We start from the raw sequence: 16,250 nt of genomic DNA on the forward strand, positions 1-16,250 counted from the left end.
CGATGATGCTGGGACTCACCGCCCCAGACCATGACGGACCCTCCACCTCCAAATCGATCCCACTCCAGAGTACAGGCCTCGGTGTAACGCTCATTCCTTCAATGATAAATGCCAACCATCACCCCTTGTGAGACAAAACCGTGACTCGTCAGTGAAGAGCACTTTTTGCCAGTCCTGTCTGGTCCAGCGAAGGTGGGTTTGTGCCCATAGGTGACGCTGTTGCAGATGATGTCTGGTAAGGACCTCCCTTACAACAGGCCTACAAGCCCTCAGTCCAGCCTCTCTCAGCCTATTGCGGACAGTCTGAGCACTGATAGAAGGATTGTGCGTTCCTGGTGTAACTCAGGCAGTTGTTGTTGCCATCCTGTACCTGTCCGGCAGGTGTGATATTTGGATGTACTGATCCTGTGCAGGTGTTTTTACACGTGGTCTGCCACTGCGAGGACGATCAGTTGGCCTTCATGTCTCCCTGTAGTGCTGTCTTAGGCGTCTCACAGTACAGACATTGCAATATATTGCCCTGGCCACATCTGCAGTCCTCATGCCTCCATGCAACATGCCTATTTCAAGTTCACGCAGATGAGCAGGGACCCTGGGCATCTTTCTTTTGGTGTTTTTCAGAGTCAGTAGAAAGGCCTCTTTAGAATCCCAAGTTTTTATAACTGTGACCTTAATTGCCTACCGTCTGTAAGCTGTTAGTGTCTTAACGACCGTTCCACAGGTGCATGTTCATTAATTGTTTATGGTTCATTGAACAAGCATGGAAAACATTGTTTAAACCCTTTACAATACAATCCTGAAAAAGGGACGTTTCTTTTTTTTGCTGAGTTTATAACAAATGTAACATTATTTTATACTTTACTTTCTTAATGCACGTGGTCTGATTGTGCTCAATTAAAAGTAAAATGGGATGAGAATGTGTTTCATGTATACTTTTACATGTGATGCAAACCAGTAATGTTTATTTCAGCACCAACTTAATTATCTTAGCCATTTTTTACTTGATCCCATTGTCATTTTGTATGTATGAAGTCAGTTCCCCTCAAGTTCACTCAGGTGTCCTGCAGAGTAACCACAGGTTTAATTCACCACATTAACTATGGACATGTTCCACTCACTGTACATTTGACAACCAGAAAGTGTCCAAATACATGTCTTCATTTTGAACAAAATATCTAGTGTTTTATATAATCTAATCACACAATTAGTGGTGCACCGATCGATCGGCCACCGATCTAAATCGGCTGATCTTCGTCTTAAGTTTGTGATCTGCCGATCGTGCCTAGAATCAGGGCCGATCTTTTTTTAGCACGCAGGGAATCACACATACAGTATCCTACTACTCTAATGAATGAGCGCTTTCTCTGTCCTTGATGTATGACAGTGGGGCCTCTGTAGGGTGAGGAGAGGATAAAGAGACTGTAAACGGGTATAAAAACAACAAATAAACATGTGTATACAAATCGGAGTATACGCGATGTGTTGAGCGATAGAAACTGTTTGAGTGATCATGAGCACTTTCAGCTTCACTCCCTTCAATATGTTCACTCCCGGTGTCAATCAAACATGTGGCTCTCCAGGTGCTCTCAATATCTCATCAGTCACTCATCTCAGCATTATTCTGTGAGGATCCCAATTGAAATCAAATTAATGTTGGTCACATTACCACTAATCACAGCAATTACATTTTAACCATAATGGCACCTCGTCTTCACGCATTTGCTTAATTCGTGATTTGTGTCACTACTGCCAAGGACAGTAAACAAATCACTGATATTAATGATTTCTTACTGGAGCAGTTTTGTAAGGGATATAGCTTGTAATGGATATATTTTTCTTATTTTTGAACATATCTCTACTGTGTGTGATGCTCTCATGGGTTTTACTACTTACTAGTATGTCACAATGACCTTTTGATATTGACAACAGAACTATTCATAACCGTTTCAAAACAAATAAATGTTAGTAATTCACAATTAATGTAATTTTAGTAACTTTTCAGTGCCATTCGTTAACATTAGTTAGCATCATGAACAAACAATGAACAATATATATTTACAGACTTTTAATTATAAAAGTTAGTTAATAAAATTACAATTGTTCATTGTTAGTTCATAGTGCATTAACTAATGTTAACTAATACAACTTTTGATTTTAAAATTGTAATAGTATAATAACTTGCAAAAGTGTGGCAAAGGGCACTTTAAAAAAAAAAAAAAAACGTATTGGTATCAGCCTCAAATGTCCTGCTTGGTGCACCCCTACACACAATGTGTTGCTAGTGTAAGGAAGTGTTATTACACCAAGAACTGCATCGCTGATGAACTATGTGCTAGGACAGGCAGCTGTGTTAAAGTGAAGACGGCTGTGATCGCAATTTTAGGGCCAGTCCAGGGGGGGGATACTCTGTAGCTCTCATAGTGGACTGACTCAAATGGATAGCACGGTACAGAAAAGGCCCGAAGCCACTGAACATTATGTGTAATGCAGAACCCAGCTCACAGAAAAGTCATTTATCACTGTTGTTTCAATGCAATGTGATCTATGGCACAAAACTTTCTTTGGGCACCACTGACAGTTTGGGATTTTTAAGATGGATGAATACGGGTATGCTGCTATTGAGAAACCTTATGAAAGTTTATCACGTATATTAAAGTGTATGTGTCGTAACAGGGTTCTGCCACCCGGAGTTTGAATGCCAGTTTTATAAAACATTTCCCTCTTTATGAATTATTCCACACATACTGACTTATCTACAGTTGTGAGCCACACATATACACACCATGGTCCATATGCAAACCCCACGATCTGTCATTAAATATAACACCACCTCAAGCAGGATGCATCTCGTAAAAATAAAAATATTTACATGCCTTCATTCAGCAAAGATTATCGCCATGGCTTGCTACTTTTCGCAAAGTGTCTAAATTATTTATTAATAGTTGTTGGTATCTCTACATCAAAATACAGTATGTGAAAAAATGTCCCCAAAAATAATGATATTACATAGTATGTTTTAATAACTCAGTACTAGTCCTACCCTATTAACCTGATATATATATATATATATATACACACACACACACACACACACACACACACAGGGTTGGGGAGTAACGGAATACATGTAATGGGATTACGCATTTAAAATACAAAATATAAGTAACTGTATTCCTCTACAGTTACAATTTAAATCATTGGTAATTAGAATACAATTACATTCAAAAAGTAGTTTGATTACTGAAGAGATTACTTTGCATTTTATTGTCATTTGTTTCATTTAATATTTAGTCCTTTCAGATGGAAAACATTTATACATATAAATGATGCAATCCAAAGTGCATTTGAACAGCGGTGAAACACTTTCTTATGATGTGTTACACTCATACGAGCAGACAGAGAAGTAAGTTTGAAGTAAGTTTGGAGCAGAAGAAATAGAAATAAACCTTGTGTAAATTGTCAGCTTTACACTAAGCTAAAATGCTATTTCTAGCCATTTTACATGCACATGTTACCAGGCACAATCATATTTTTTTATCAAGAAAATTCACGTTGGATCATAATTTCTTTTTTTCTAGTAAGACCTTTGATATTAGGGCAAAAATCTTATTCTTGATAACTTTTTATTGTTTTCCAGTAAAAATATCTAAAAATCATTTAAAACAAGATCAGTCTGCATAAGATATTTAGGTTTTTCAGAGAATGTATTTTTAACATGTGTATTTTGTCTTACTGTACTGGCAGAGTTTTTATAGTCAAAACAAGTGAAAACCTCTGCCAGTGCTGAAGAAGTAATCCAAAGTATTTAGAATACATTATGGACCTTGAGTAATCTAACGAAATATGTTACAAATTACATTTTACAGCATATATTCTGTAATCTGTAGTGGAATAAATTTCAGAAGTAACCCTCCCAACCCTGTATGTGTGTGTGTATGTATATATATATATATATATATATATATGATACGCACACACACACACACACACCACCTGCCTAATATTATGTAGGTCCCCCTGGTTCCACCAAAACAGCACCAACCCGCCACTCACAATAACATTCTGAGATGATATTCTTCTCACCACAATTGTACAGAGCGGTTATCTGAGTTACCGTAGACTTTGTCAGTTCGAACCAGTCTGGCCATTCTCTGTTGACCTCTCTCATCAACAAGGTATTTCCATCCGCAGAACTGCTGCTCACTGGATGTTTTTTGTTTTTGGCACCATTCGGAGTAAATTCTAGAGACTGTTGTGTATGAAAATCCCAGGAGATCAACAGTTAAAGAAATACTCAAACCAGCCCATCTGGCACCAACAATCATCCATGCAATTATCTAATCAGCCAATCGTGTGGCAGCAGTGCAGTGTATAAAATCATGCATATACAGGTCAGGAGCTTCAGGTAATATTCACATAAATCATCAGAATGGGGGAAAAATGTGATCTCAGTGATTTGGACCGTGGCATGATTGTTGGTGCCAGATGGGCTGGTTTGAGTATTTCTGTAACTGCTGATCTTCTGGGATTTTCATGTAAAATCCCAGAAGACATGTAAAACATGTAAAAGTTCATTGTACTATAAAAAACTGCAAGTTTAGAATTCAAAACGTTCTCCTCAGTACAAGAGCATTTATTTAAACCAAGCTGCAAAAACGGATGGATACATCAGCACATGACTGCCTGTACAGCAAGACATCAACGCTTTTACATCATCGCACCCTTGGCCCGCCCACTGGCACTCAGACATAAAGGTGAAAAGGAGAAAAGACAGATGGGCCTACTATTCATCTACACCAAAGGGGAATTACACAGGACACCTTCTTCTGGCCATCTGGACTATTTTTAAATGTTTTTCTACATAAACATGCAATAGGCAAACTGCTTTTATTGTTATCATGCATCTCACACCACTTTTAAAAGATGCAATGTCAAGTTATAACTCTTAAAAGACGACCCTTATTTTGTGATTTTCTGGATGCGTTTTTGCACCCATCTGCGCTATTTTTAATTGTTGGTCTATGTAAACACGCACTAGATGGACTTCTTTGACCGTTTTGATGCGATTTCGGCAATGTGTGCCACGTTTTAAGAGCAGTATAAGCTCAACTTTTAAAAACACATCTGTTCTGCTCAATTCCATTGCTACCACAGGCTGGGAGAACCTCGTCTCATTCAGAGCAAACAATTAATGAACAATGCCAGATGTCACGCCTGTGTAGAACAGTGTCTCTGCTTTGGTGTCTGTTGAAGCACCCAACATCAAGAAAATAGTGATTGAAGTTTAACAAAGTTCCTGATCGCATCAGTGCAGGATGATGTGTGTGCATCAGGTTTCACCATGCATTGTATTATGTGTGTTCAGCATATTACAGCATGGACTGTGTGTGTTTAACTCATTTCAGCATGTATTAGGTGTTTTTGGCTTATATCTGCATAGATTGCTTGAAACTGATTCAAGCTTGGCAAACGAACTGTTATTGAACGATGGGGCAGTTAAAACACTATTGGACCCTAACGCAAAACTGTAAGTAACCAGTTGCATTCATGTTCCATATGCCGAGACTGTTTGATAGTTATAGTTTATGGTGCTGATGTGCTTAAAAGAACAGTTTGATAAATTTGGATGTAATGTGTTGGGTGTGCGTTATGTGTAGTTTTTTTTTATTGTTGGGCAGCTGGTTCATTCTCTTTCGATTGAGTTTCAAATATATATGGCTGTATTCAAGGGGCTACACAATTTTAGACAGTCATAACAGTGGGCATTTACATTGAAGTTTAAGATATGCTGAGGCCAAAACCAAGAGTTTCAGACAGAGGGAATGAGACAGGGTGGGAAATGATCATATATTATAAAATTATGACTGTTTTGGTAAAAAAAAAAAAAAAAAACTTTACTAACATTATAAGTGGACCTCAGGAAAATAATAACATTATTATGTTAAAATTCATATTTTGTTAAAATGGATCTGTAATTTGTATAAAAACTTTTACTGTAAATTTTACATTTATATTTATTTTGTTTACATGTTAAATTCATACATTTTTAACAAAAGGATTTGTAATTTGTTTTGGCCTAAGTTATATATCAACACTCTTATATATCTTTTTATTTTTATTTATTTTATTATATTTAAATTCATATACTGTTAAAAAAAGATATGTCATATGTATGCTAATATATTGTATTTAAAATTATGCTCTGTATGAAAACCTCTGAATGTAATGAGAAGTTTTTTTTTTTTTTTTTTACAAAGCATTGTTATTCATATTTAAAGTCATAATTACTGTAAGAGTAAAAAAAGAGTGTGTTGAAATTATTTTATCATTTTCAAACCACAAACCAGTGTAGAGCCCTTTTTTAACTTATGAAAAAGTCAAAGCATCTATTGACAGATATTCCACATATTAATGTGGAAATGGCACTATTGTAACGTTGTTCGCTCTTTTCCAAGTACAGATTACGAAGCTTTAACCAGCTAGATTTAACAGAGAGACTGTAATGAAAAAAGTGTGAACATGGGAAGGTACATTACTGTAAAAAAAAACAAAAAAAAAAAAACACCATCTCAGTGTCATGGGCGAAGAAAGGGACAATCTGGCAATACATAACAGGGGGCTTTAACAATACTTTAACATCAATCTTGGTAAAAAAAAAAAAATAAATAGGTGAGGAATAGGGCAATAATAGAAACCTTTGTACAGTATCTTTTCATGCTCAAATGGCATTCAATCACCAATGATTTCAAACATCCTCTGCCAACGCTGATCGACGAACCTGCAGACCCTGGTTGAGATTCAGACACTTATGTAATATTTAATTGTCTCTTAAATAACACAAAAGACACAGATGTATAAAAAGCACCACAGCAATTCAACTTGTAAGAACATTCCAGTGATGCCTTTATCTTTGACTCAATGTTCTATTCCGTTTCAATTCTCTGACAGATTCCCAACATTCCAGAAAGCCTAGGCAGGTGTTCCGCATTATCTCCTCACCTTTCACTCTGGTTCCGTCTGCGCCCCAAGACACATGACCCATCCTTGTAAATCTAAGTTAATGCCAGCGGTGGCAACTAACTCATCGGCTACTCCTGGTTTTGCTTTAGCTCATGCAGTCATGCTAGAGGAGAAGCCATGCATCAAAGTTCTCACTTTGTTCTCACAACAGTTGCTTCCAAGCCCTGCAAAGCATGTGGTTTTGGTGTCGTACATGACTAAGGTACAATAAATGTTGCTAAGATACATGGCATAGATCCTATATTCAGTACCACACTATAGCAAGCTTTAAGCAAGAACATGCAAAAAGGTATTAACAATATGGAATCCACTTTGAAGCTGATTATGAATCCAAAGCTGAAGCTTAAGATATCTTTACAAAGGCCAAATGGCATAACACTAATTAACTACATTTCTATTTAGTAATACATTTCTAATTTAAATAACTAATTAAACTAACTATGTGTGGATTTATTTAATCTAAAGATAGCAATGTGTGCCAGACAGATTTGGTTAAGGCTTTCCTTATTAATATGTGCTTCTGTGTCATGGCCAAAGCAGACCTTACTGTACAAACTGACAGAAGGAACCTCCAGAAAACCACCTGAGAAAATTGCATTTTCAAATAAAAAACTCAGCGCACTGCAAAGAAACCAGCCTAACTGCAAAATTTACCCATTTAAATAAAACACAAGGAGAGAGACGCAAGATGATTGGCTACCTGATAACAAGTCAGAGAACAAATCAGCTTACGACATGCGAGCCGATTGGCTTAAGATGTCACATGTGAGTGAGCCGATTGGTTTACAGAAATACTCAAACCAGCCCATCTGGCACCAAAAATCACATGGTCGAAATCACTGAGATCACATTTTTCCCCATTCTTATGGTCGATGTGAACATTAACTGAAGCTCCTGACCTGTATCTGCTTGGCGTGTACAAAAAAATACAACTTTTACTCCAGTAAAGAAAAATGAATGAACCAACAAACTGTTTATTATGATTTGGAATTAAGTTTAACCCCTAACCCAAACCTAACCATAAAGTCGAACCCCTTCAGGCCCGGATCTAGAACGGTTACATTAGGGGGGCAATAATATGTTACGGAGGAGCATCGAAAGGATGCGCGTTTGTATTCCATCGACGAGGCGGGGGGCTCGCGTGTCTTCAGTTCCAGCACATTTCGTTAGGGTTAGGGTTAGTACCATTGACATTACAATTCAACCTTTTTCTTCACTTGGGCTTGGGGGCGAAAGGTCACCCCACCCACCCCAGCACTCCCTAGATCCAGCCCTGAAACCCTTACCCAAACCCTCATGTGTATCATAGAAAAAAGGAGAAACAATGGGGATCTGAATGAGCATTATTGCAATTTTTCCTAAATTTAACCCCTAAACCAAACCCCAAATCTAAACCTAACTATTAAGTCTAACCGCTACCCAAACCTAACCATTATATTTACAGAAGAGGAACACATATTACAAGTGATTAACAAACATTATATATTTGTAAACCATAAATAAATATGGAGTAAATATGGAGTAACCAAATTTTTTCACTGATGTTTCCTTTTTTTAAATTAAGTGTTTGATAGGAGCCTACAAGAAAAACTTTAATAAAAACGGACCTTTCCACCACCATTTACTCACCCATGTCATTCAAAATCAGTATTACTTTTTTCATTCGTGAAACACAAGACTGAGGGAAGAGAGGATCGTATTTGTGGCTGTCTAAGCTCCGAAAGCACACATAAAAGCACCATTAAAGTCATCCATAACAGTCGTGCCTTAGATTTCAATTCTTCTGAAGCCATATGATAGTGTTGTGTGAGGAACAGACCGAAATTTAAGTGTTAATTCACCTCGTCACTCATTTGAAACTGGTGCGCACGCAAGAATAACCTTGTTTACATGAGCACACCTGACATCAACGCTTTGGGCTGTCAAGAGCTGCGCACGCAGGATGCGCTGCGGTGCCAGGCGAAAGTTTAAAAAAGTCAGAAGAAAAGGCAGAGGAAAAGAAATTGCGCACATCGGTTCTTATGTGTGTTTTCACTATTTTTGTTGAATGTGTGAAAGTGAACTAGATTTGAGGACGGGTCAGTCTTCCGCACCCTCCCTACGGGGCACGCCCCACACTTTGAGAACCACTCTGTAGTCCAAAAAGATTTGTTTACTTCAAAAAGCTAGCAATACAATATACTGCAATACTAATTCATGCTGATCTACAAGCATGCTAGTTTGCTTATGTTACAAAACTCCACTGTGTCGATAAATAGATTTTCCAATTAGCAGTGTACTTCTGAATGGCAAATGTAGAAACATTTTTGAAATATCTCGGGTTTTAAATACTGCATTGGGTTTACATTTACATTCCATCAAATCTCCAGCGTTCAATATTTTCAGTATTTCAGCCATATTTTAGGCCATGTGGCAATAGATGACAACATTCCGCAGATTTATGAATAACCAGAGTGTCATTGCTCTGGCTGTGAGGCAGACTCGCTCCTATTTTTGTGACAACATGATTGGTTGGTGACTTCCCAAGGAGATTATAAGAAACCTCAGTGTTGATATTTTCCCTCATTTCTGCTTAAGGGGTTTGTAGGATTCGAGATTCATTGCAACACTAATAGCAGGGGCCTTTAGACGCCCCTCTGGCACCAGCTGAAAACACCCGAAGTTAAAATGAGCAACAGGATTTTTATAGGGATAGTTCTCCCAGTAATGAAAATTCCGGTATCATTTACCCTCCCTGATGTCATTCCAAACCTGTATGACTTACTTTCTACTGTGAAACACAAAAGAAGAAATTTTGAAGAATGCACAGATCGCTTTTTAACACGCAGTTAAACTAAATGGGGGCTGGAGATTTCAAGTTTAAAAAAGGATGCAAAAGCAGCATAAAAGTATAATAAATGCTGTCCATACTTCGTGTGCGCTGTATTTCAAGAGGAGCTTTGTAAGAAACACTGAACTTTTAGTAGTATAATAGAGGTTTGGAAGGACATGAGAGTTTTTAAAGAACTATTCCTTTAAAAACCTCATTTTGAGACTTGTGTTTTCATATGTGTTTTGTACACACCACACATCATTTGTGTGTGGATGATGACAGTGGATGATGTGGGACGCTCATAGTGATTCATCGGCTTGTCAACACAGTGCTTGTGATAACAGAAATCTGTCAAGACCCTGTTATTTCTGCAGTGTAAATCAGTGTCTCCCTGTGATTATCAGTGTGATATTGCCATTGCCAGATTGCGGAGTGTTTACGTGTGTGTATATGACCTCAGTGGTATTCGGAGAAGAAAAACGTGGCACATCAGGAATATTTGATGGGATGAATGCAAGTGCAAATTAATTCACCTTACAAACACACTCCAGCCTCACCTGCCTTGACTTGCTCAGTCGATAGGCAAAATCAGAGAGCAAATTCCTTCTACTAAAAGGCAGCAGTAGACGTGGGGAACGTGGGCTGTGATGGCCAAGAGCATCGAGAAGGTAGTTTCCACAAATGTGGTGCTTTTATGTCACATTTCTTTAAAATGCAAACCCCACATTATCGCTTTATATGATTTGAAAGGTTCATTATACAGTAGTTCTCAATGACATCATAAATCTAGCTCCAAAGGCAAATTCTCCAATTATTCATCCACACTATGGAAGAATTAAACATGATAACTTCCCATAGAAAAAAAAAACAAAAAAAATCACAAATAAGATCTCATGAATGTCTCAAAGTTTATTCTGAAACAGCAATGACAATAAATGGAAAATGAATGGAGATTTTTGCTTACAGTAAGTCTCTTGCTTCTCAAAATTTTCTCTTGGGAATAGGACCCCATGCAGTAATCTCATATGAGATCTCCACCTTCTTCCATGTTGTTTGTTGACAAGTTATCATGAATAAACTCTCCTGTTGCTATATGCGAGAATTTGTGAATGAATTTCAGGACTGAACCTTCGGTTGGGGATGAATGGTCTTGTAGTTAATACACCCAGTCTGCAATCAGTCATGTAGTGTGCACACCAACATGACCAAAATACTTGTCATTTTAGTAGTTGAGTACTGAATGTCTCGGACTGTGCTCAAGGTACCAAAATCTCAGCTTGATCTCCAGATAAATTATGTAACTGTGGCAAAATTTGTGCAAAATGATATTACACGGTTTCTTACACCTACTGTGGCATTTACGAGGAGAAATGTCCACTGAATGGCACTATAAGCAAAATTTACTCCCAAACAGAAGAGCTTTTAAAAGGTTCAAGTACAACGCTCTATCAGTCAAGCTACTGTGAAATTCGAACACACCCAAACAAGCTTGTAAATGTAGTTGGTTATATAATGCAAACGTTCGTCTTACAAGCCATGCACTATCATGAGTGTTTGGATGTCATAAGACAGCGTTGTGTGACGAAGAGGGTGAAAAATAAGTGTTTATGTATTTTACTTGTGGTTTGTATGAAACTGAATAAAAGTCATTATTGTTGTAGTGCCTATAGTGTTCATTTCACCAGGAAACTGCCGCGATACGTAAAACGATCCATGTAAAAATAATTTAGCAAAAATGTGGGTACAGTAATGGGATTCTGAAACCAGGTTGCAAAATTTGCAATTAAAAGTCAGACAAACTGAATAGAAACAATTGGCTTTCTGTCACTATATGACACTCAAAAGCACAAGCAATAAAAATTTTGAAATGTAAAAATACTACTTCTCAAGGAATAATTCTACATCTTTCAAAGTTCCAAGCAAAGACATGCCAACAAATTGATGTTAATCCATTCTGAAATTAGATGTCAAACTGGTTTGAACCAAATTTCAACCTTTAAAAGTCTCATTTGCAGTGCTGTAAGGGCTGCATGGAATGCAAGGTTATCTTTATATTAGCAACGAACCGAAGAGTTCCATCCATACCATACTGTAAACACAGACAGGACACTTAAATCATGTTACCATTACAAAAACAGCAAGACTAAGACATAAGCCAAAATAATTCCCATGTTTGGCAACACATGCACATCCAGATGGCTGAATCTCACGTTCCTTCTGAATCAATAACTGTAACAAGAGAGGTCAGAGGAGGTCTCTGATTAGCTAAGCAGCTGATAACTTCAGCTTCGGCTTCTGTTGAGTTCACAAAGGCTGAGCTTGTTTGAACATGGAAATAGGCACTCACAGCCACGCACACTTGTAACACACATTTTAATTCACCCCACAATGACTCTTCATCAAAGTATGAAGTGGTTGGCCACAGGAAATTACATTTCAATGATCAGCATTACATTAAACTGCCTCAAGTGGCAAAGGTAAAGACAGAACCGCATGGTTTATGAATGAGGGGTCTGCCTTGGTCATAACTGAATTTGCTTTGAAAATCATATTTAGGTTGTTGATTTAATTTGCACAGAAGACGTTTCTCTAGAAGAGTAAAAAGATATTCAGAGTTAAATGTGAGTAGAGCTTGCTTGTGCAAAATGCGTTGCCACAATGCTAGGATGTTGTGGGTGGTTGATTGGGCAATGCTTTGCACTAGGGTGTTCTAGATGGTTGCTAGGTGGTTGTTTACTCGCCCGAGTCAAAAGTCAAATGTGCCCACTTACAAATCTCTTTGATATTCAGGACTCTAGATATGGCTCGGGCTCCTCCATTGGAAATTCAGGATATTTTTCTCTTCACAATTCCTGCTTTAAGAAAATATTTACGAATGTATATATTTCTGTGCCAGACACCCTCACTTACACATAATGTGTTGAATAACCAATACAGTTTCAGGCAATGACTGCAGTATATATGCTTTACCTGCGCCTCTAAGAAGACTGATGGAAAAATATTCTTTGTGTGTTCCATCAATGAACTGGAAACATTCCTTTCAGGTGTTTCAGTCATGGGCGAGTAGCTCTGTGTTTTGTTTGACACTGATAAAAACCCTGATAACAGTAATGTCATATCAACGTTAAACCAAAGGTCACTGTTTCTACCGCCATGTGGACATTGTGAAAAAAACAATTCACTGTCACAGTAGAAAACAGAACAAGGTGACTTTAAGGTGTATAAAGGCCAAGTTATGCGGCACTTGATTAAGGAGGTATATACTGTATCAGCCATTTATGCGATAAAAATGTATTCAGATATTTGAATTCAGTATTCAACCATTTCGTATCTAGTTTATCAAACAGAGTGATCTCACTGGGCCCATTTATACCTTGCATTAACATGCGTTTTTCCACATGAAAGGAACAGGTTACCCAAAAAATGAAACTCTTTCATCATTTACTCACCCTCATGCCATCTCAGACGTGTATGACTTTCTTTTTTTTTTTTTTTTTTTTTTTTTTTGCTGAACACAAAGATTTTTGGAAGAATATCTCAGCTCTGTAGGTCCATACAGTGCCAGCAGATGGTGACCAAAACTTTGAAACTCCAAAAAGCACATAAAGGTAGCATAAAAGTAATCCATAAGACTCCAGTGGTTTAATGCATGTCTTCTGAAGAAATCTAATTGATTCTGGGTGAGAACAGACCAAAATGTAACTCCTTTTTCACTGTACATCTTGCCATTGCATATAGGCACTAACAAGAATTCAAGCTCAATTACACTTCCAAGTGCATGATGCATGTGCACAGTGTTAGATAGCGCTAGCAAGTATAATCAAGCTTGAAATTATGATCGCCAAGGAGACTGCTTATTGTGAAAAAGGAGTTACATTAAGGTTCTCACCCAAAACTGATTTGATTGCTTCAGAAGACATTAATTAAACCACTGGAGTCATATGGATTACTTTTACGCTGCCTTTATGTGCTTTTTGGTCACCATTCACTTGCATTGTATGGACCTACAGAGCTAAGATTTTCTTAAACCAGGCTTAACTTGTGTGTTTAAGATGAGAAGCCTATTTAGCACTTGTAAAGCGCAGAACGTGATTTGAATATCATTCAATTTGCTTCGCTGACCCAAAATTTTGCTTTGGCGGCCGCCAAACAGTGTTCAATGAAGGAAAAACCCTGACTGTCAAAGTGATGAAAAGCACTGGAATTATCCATCAGTGTTTTTAAAATTCGTTAAAAGACGGAGAATTCTCAGTTATAACAGCTACTGATGTAATACTGTATGTAACGTTTTCCATTTTGCACAGGTAATTTACTTTGATTGGATCTCTATCCGATTACAGTGCAGACACATTTGACTGTAAAGTGTAAATGCAATCCAGCTAAATAATTTCCAGATACTATCTGGATATGAAACACATGTTAATGCAAGAATGTAACATAAATGGGGCCAAAGTCAACTAGTGTAACCTGTGCTTACCAAAATTCTACCCCCAGTGGCTGAAGCTGAAAGTGTTGTTCAACGTATCCAGTTTCTGGGTGAAATGTCCACAGAGTGGCGCCAAAAACACTTTTTTGTTTTGTTTGTTGTAAATTATGTAATACTGTCAATGATACAATAGCAATGCACATTTTATTAACTCCACCCCCTAACCCAAACACCAATGCTAAACCTAACTGTCAGTGGAGTTAAAATGAAATTTTAGAGCGAAACAGCAACCTCAGAGTCGTGCTCACCATTGTTTATGTGAACTCAATTGCTTCATGGCTCTCACGAAACTAGAACCTAAGTTACTTGCACAACATGCTATCAGTAGTGCTATAGAGAATTGTGATCACATTTGAATTGAGGAAAAAATGTATGATGGGGGATGGAGCTTGTCATCAGCAGAATGAGGTTAATTTCAGGGCACATGAACTTTCACAAGCAACGTGCCGATTAAAGCAGCTCTGAGCCTTTTTTCAAAACATTTTCTTTTGAGTTCCATGGAAGAAAGAAAGTCATAGTGGGTTGGAACAACATGAGTGTGAGTAAATGAAGACAGAATTTTCATCTTTGGGTGAACTATACCTTTAACTAACTTCCACAACATGTCTCTGTGAGTGCTTCCAAATAGAAACATCTAGAAAAAAAATAGCCAACCAGGCAAACAAAACAGCAGAACATGGTGCATAAACACACAGCCTGACATATTTGTTCTGCACAGCCATTTGAGAGGCTGTAGAAAGGCCTGGTGGGGGAGGCATTGAGATGCAGCATGTGCGAGACTGAGGCGGCTCTGCCAGGGGATGAGTGCCAAGAGCGCAGTTGTACCAGCACCTGTCTGTTCTATTGTTCCTTCTACCCAGCCAATCACACTCATCCGCACCAACTGAACAAGACAGCTGCCCCTCTCTCATGTGTCTCAAAGCAACAGCGTGACTCACTATTCCTAATGAGTGAACAGTTTGATCCCAAACCTACATAAAACAAGATGTTAGCTGAGAAGAAGATATAAAGCACTGTCTTTTCTGCATTAACTTCCATATCTGTAATATGGTGGTAAATTGATTGCTTCTCACAAGGTTTCATTACGAGTTGGGTGGAAATAGTTGCGTTCTTTGTGTTTAGGTGACTAGAGTGAAGGTGGTCAGTGAATGAGAGGAACAACAACTGCACCTGAGACCACATTTGAGTTCCAACCAGCGCACTTTATGCTTCAGAAAGTTCAGCTAGCACAAACAGTTTTATCTTTTATCACACATACACACAGGTGTGATACATTTCAACACTTCCTCAAATAGTAACTGTCTGACAGCCTGTCTCTCTGAATTTTTTTTTTTTTTTTTTTTCACATTCTCTTCTATTCTTGCAAACACACAAAAACACATAGCATTTCCATTTTTAAAGACCCCATGAAATGGCTTGACAAGTAATGTTTTCTGTCTTGTGTTGGCATAAATCCTATTGAAACAAGAAGCTGTGACGCAACATTTTTCAAAATAGCTAATAACCTTTAGTTTATGTCACAGCCATGAACCATGATTTGCTACTTGCTAATGCTATTCAGAGGAAGGTGGTATTAAAGGGACAGTTCACCCTAAAATCAAAATTCTATTATCATTCTTTTACCCTCATTTTGTTCCAAACCCGTATTACTTTTATTTATTTATTTTTAATTTTTTTTCTTATGGAACACAAAATGAGATGTTAGGCAGAATGATAGCCTCTGTCACCATTCACTTTCATTGCATCTTTATTCCATTCAATAATATAAATGGTGACTGAGAATGTCAGTAGCTAAAATTCTGCATAAAGGCGCTGTCACATTTACCTTTGCACAGCAAAATTCCGTGGGCTAAAAAGGTGAGGGCGAATGTTTAGCGTGTGTGAAACCAGCAAAAAAACGAATTGCCAAGTAGGGCTGGGCGATATATTGAA

The sequence above is a fragment of the Myxocyprinus asiaticus genome, chromosome 31, assembly GCF_019703515.2.
Source record: "Myxocyprinus asiaticus isolate MX2 ecotype Aquarium Trade chromosome 31, UBuf_Myxa_2, whole genome shotgun sequence".
In the NCBI taxonomy this organism is placed as follows: Eukaryota; Metazoa; Chordata; class Actinopteri; order Cypriniformes; family Catostomidae; genus Myxocyprinus; species Myxocyprinus asiaticus.